Here is a 5123-nt window from a genome sequence, read left to right as displayed (position 1 = left end):
TGTCACCGCTAGGAGAAAAACTTCCAAATTTGTCGGAGCTCAAGTCTAGGTGGTCAGACGACATAACATCAATTCCATGTATTACAAACTATGACCTTTGCAACTAACTTGTTCTAAATAATAGCAGGACATTTGACAATAAGCCACTTGGTGCAAAAAGGCAGTTAAAAGCTAAAGTGTTGTATGCTGACAGACATTACATTCAGTGCAGTTCCACGAAATAGAAAAGACATTGTCTCACTGTTAAGTGAAAGATCTTCTGACATAAAGTGCATACCAGTATTGATATATTTTTTGTAAGCATCCATTTATATATAATTTATACAACCTGAAAATTTTATCTGTGTCAGGTAATAAGAATTTATTTTGATTGATTTTACTCTTGATTTGGAGTTTTGTGCTCAGAAGATTGATATTATTACTCATGGTAGTGGCTGAGAAAGCATGCAACTCATATTGCTCACCCTCCTATAAATAGGGATGTATGCCATGTGTTCCTGTCTCTCCGTCTATCCACAGAGCACATACAAGAAATGGCAATCTATTCAATACGTAATTATCCTAGTAAAATGCTTTCCATACCATCATGATATTAAAATATAAATATGTAACAGTTTATATTCATGTATTCATACAAGCAACAGTAAAGTATTAAAAATATTTAATGAAGTACTTAAATGGATACAGTTAAATTACATCTAAATTACATGTAAACTACTTGCTGTCAACTTTGGTATTTTTTTCATATAAACAGGTATTATAATCATCCATTATCAGTGGTGGTTGTAGATTGGACAACTCAGCACATAACTTCCATATCTTACTTAGTAAAAACATTGTCCAGACATTGTTATTGATATAGTACCCTGCAAAATTCTTTTTTACTCATTCAATTGCCATTGAACATAAATTTTAAGGTTGGCTATTTGCCAAGTCTCCTCCACTTCCCTACGTGTAAATCATTTGTGTTTAAAAGGTGGTATTATCAACTGGAGTCCTCTTGGTGTTGTCATATTGGTAAGTACGAATCCTTTTTCTGCCATAATGGCATACAGCAGTCCCGCACTTGAATGGCCCCCCCGACCAACAGCCACCATCTCCTTTATTCCAGAATCCGTTGGCACCAAAGAGTTTGTGTTTAAAAGTACCCCTCACGAAAGGCCACCTGGCTAACGCAACCAGCGGCCAGCATATTAGTGCAATAATATAAAATTTACCCTTCACAAGTGGCCACATTTTATTTTAATATGTATTCAGAACCAGTATTTTATTCATAACGTGTGTTGAGTAATCCGATTTCTGTTTCCCGATGTCAGGTTTTCATTACTGAAAGAAGTGTTGACTAATGTACATGTACCACTAAAGTTAATATAATATCATTTATGTCTCATGAGAAGCGGCTATAATTTCATGAAGTCAAGAAAGACTCAAATTTTAAGGGTAACTTCATGTTATCCAATTATACAATCTGCTGTGTTATCATAAGATGTCTGGTTTAGTCACTCTGATAATTGTTAAGATTACAATTATTGAACAGTAGTAACAGCTGAGAAACAGCAGTATTGATGTATATACACAAGTCAGCAGGAAAATTGTTTAATAGCCTTTATGGCTTCCCTTAGTAAGATGTTGAACTTGTTCACTTTGATAATTAGTGGCTATTACTACTGACAATAATTGTCAAAATTACAAATCTGAATGGCCGCGAGTTCAAATCTGCATGATGTTAATTAATAGTACATATCAAAGCCATTTTGGCTTCTCGCACTTAGTGTCAAGAAATGTATAAAAACAATAGGGTACCAGACTGTGACTAATGAGTCATGTGACAAGATCACTTCCTTTAAAAACACGGCAATTTGTTTAGATGCATGCAAAGTTGTTTTATCAGTATTGTAGTTGGCAACATGAATAACTTACTGCAAAAAGATCAACATGTCATCGAGGAAAAGAAAAATTCTCAGTTTATAAGAGAAAATGAAATTCATTCAACTGACCGAGATGGGTGGATCGAGGATCCTTGCAGAAAACTAATGTCGGAAAGACTCAGATAAACAATATTGTGAAAGATAAGGAAACAATTCTGCAGAAGTGGGAAGGTGAAATGGACAGAGAAAAGAAAATTGTTTGAGCCAGTTGATGTTTGTATCCTGATTTGAATGACAAGAAAAAGCAGCAATTTTGTCAGTTGAATTGGGATATGATGACTTTACTGCAAGTAACGGATGGTTAATGCACAGATTTCAAGTGTGACACAATATTAAATGTTCTGTCCTTAGTGGAGAATCAGCTGATGTTAATAATGAAGTTGATAAAGATTGGAACAAAAGACTAAATGACATATGCAGGGGATATGACTGCAAGGTTATTTTTAATTGTGATGAGACTGGTTTGTTTTTTAGACTGTTACCAACAAAGTGACAGATGATGTGATCTGTTACATAATTATAGTTTTAAAACTACATAAATGGTTATTCATAACATTCTTTTGAAAATGATGAAACAGTTTGTTTTACATTTATTTCACAACATGCATGTGATTTTTTAATGAAAATATTAAATGTTTTAGAATTAAATGTACTTGTGACTTTCTTCATGTTTATTTACTATTTGCATTTGTCATCCCCCTCTAGAAAGACCACCCTCATTATAAGGCCACTTCCCTGCTGCAATAGGGGCAGCCTTATAAGAGGGGGACTACTGTATTCATGTTCACAGAGGTCTAGAATTCGACATGATCATGTAATTTGCTTGTCACTGCTGCTTCCAGCCCAAAGCTCAGATACAAAAGTTATTATTTCAAATGGACTTATTCCGAGAAATGCTTTGTATGTGAGATTTGTAGTGTGAGTACATTAATGATTTGTTGATCAAAGACTGAGGATTTTCTGTATAAAGTTCAGTGCAGTCAGTGATTACACGGGTTTGGGGATATGTTGTTCTAAATTTCTTTGGCATTGTTCTTTAAACCACTGACTTGGTTGGCCAGGTTAATAGGACTGACAACTTTACCTGTCGGTAATCTATTCATTTATTTATGATAACTGAGCATGTTGATGTAGAGATATGAAATCTGGCAGCAGTCCAGTATAAAACATTACAGCTAAAGTTTTGTCAGCAATGTCCTCAAAAGCAATATCTGGCAGACTGGTTTACATTGAATTACAACATCAAACAGTGCATGAAATGTACAAGCATTAGGCAGTCCAGTATAAAACATTACAGCTAAATTTTTGTCAGCAATGTCCTCAAAAGCAATATCTGGCAGTTTACATTGAATTCCAACATCAAACTTCTTGACCATATTTGAGTGCTGATCAATATGGTCAGTCTGAGTTAATGTTGACACAGTTTTCACTCTTGTTTGTGCTGCTGTGTCTCTTTTAATAACTTCCCTGATTGTATTTCCTTCATTAACTACTCTATTGTTTGCTCACATTTGTCTAACAGTTTGGACAACTGGTCATAATTATATTCAACACAATAGTCATGAAAATACAGGGACACAGGGTAGACTCATGTCTAACTTTAAAATATTTGACTCAGTCTCATCACTCTCATCAATCTCCATTTTGATTTCATTTGGCTGTGTAATGTCATCCTTCAGTTTTTGTAGGTAAGTACAGCTCAGTATGATCTGGCTAATGTCTGTTGACAATGACATCTGTGAAAGGAATAAGAAAATACTTGTGAACACATTTTATTGAAGAAATATCTATTATGCCAAATAATTGCAATTTTACTGCTTCACAATCTATTTGAAAAATTGTTGTCCAAATATGGATTAATATAAAACATGTAGCTACATTAAAATGAACTTATTCCTGCAAAATGACATTTTCACATTAATCAGATTTGCCCTTGGCATTTTGACTCAAGTATGTTTCATTTTAGGCAAATTATGATATTTTGTCAAGAATCAATCTAATTTTGGACATCAGCATATAAGCATAACTACACATTGAATAAAACAGAAAATTTATCAGACTTACAGATGATGTTCCAAATAATTTTTTCTTGAGTGAATGAAGAAGACTAAAGAGGCTTTGTATTGCAAAGTTAACCATCCATTCATCAAACGTGTTGAACAAAGGCAGGTATTGTCATTGAAATGGAAGTCTTTCATCACTGTTTTTACACATCTTATCTGTTTTCCATACTGTTACACCTGAAGGAAATTTGTGTAGAACAATGGATCGCCCATCAACTATTTTTCCATGGAAATTTGAACAAATGGAGCAGTGATGTCCATTTTTCTTGCTTGATCTTGATATGATAGCCATGGTTGGGAATTGTTCCCCAGAAGTGGCAATTTATACTTTTCTTATCATCAGCAATGAAGAGCATGTCAAGGGACGTAATTTCGAGATGCACTGGGCTATAGCCATAACCACATTCCTATCACCTTTAACTTAACCAGGGAGACCACACGAATACCTCCACCTCAACCCACCCACAGGATTCAGAAAGGACAGATATTGGCGATGTAGATTACATTGTAAGCTGAAAAAATAAACACAGAATTATTGTTGTGGTTGTCATTCTCTTACAAATGATGTGTCATAACATTCTATAATATTTCAAGTAAAGGAGTAGTAGCAACTTGTCAAAAGCAAACTTGAAGTCTTAATAGTTTAAAGTTATGTCCTGATGTTTGCAAGGAGACTGAGCAAGATGGTTTTTCATATTGTCCAGTCTTTGTCATTCCATCAGGCCTGCATGTTTCTTTGGGTACACTATATTACATTTAGTAAATACATAAAAATAAAATCGACAACTAATTTTTATAATACCATTTCAGATGATAACAAAAGGTTTCACATCATTTCTCACGAATGCTGGGGTCACACTCAACGAGTCAAAAGAAGCAGTTGGAAAAATCGCAGCAGCCCAAGATGACTTCATGATCATGTTGAACATTCTTGACAATCAAACTTCTGTTAAACCAGATTTCATAGCTGCCTTGGCTGAGGCACAAACAGGTTAGTATCCAGCAAAATATCGTAAAATGTATCAGTAGTTTTGATTCTTGGCAATAATAGTTAATAATAAAATAAATGCAACATGCAGATCAAAATAGTTCCTGACTTTAATGATATTTATTTGATAGAGCTGCGCTGACA

The 5123-nt window shown here is 34.4% G+C and overlaps 1 pseudogene; it reads right to left on the bottom strand.

Moving 5' to 3' along the window:
* Window positions 1-714: 714 nt before the first annotated feature.
* Window positions 715-2958, bottom strand: LOC149802517 (uncharacterized; annotated as a pseudogene).
* Window positions 2959-5123: the final 2165 nt, after the last annotated feature.

The sequence above is a fragment of the Sinohyriopsis cumingii genome, chromosome 3, assembly GCF_028554795.1.
Source record: "Sinohyriopsis cumingii isolate HCF-2022 chromosome 3, ASM2855479v2, whole genome shotgun sequence".
Lineage (NCBI taxonomy): Eukaryota > Metazoa > Mollusca > Bivalvia > Unionida > Unionidae > Sinohyriopsis > Sinohyriopsis cumingii.
Note: the sequence above shows the minus strand (reverse complement) of the source record. Positions and strands in the feature narration are given on the sequence as shown.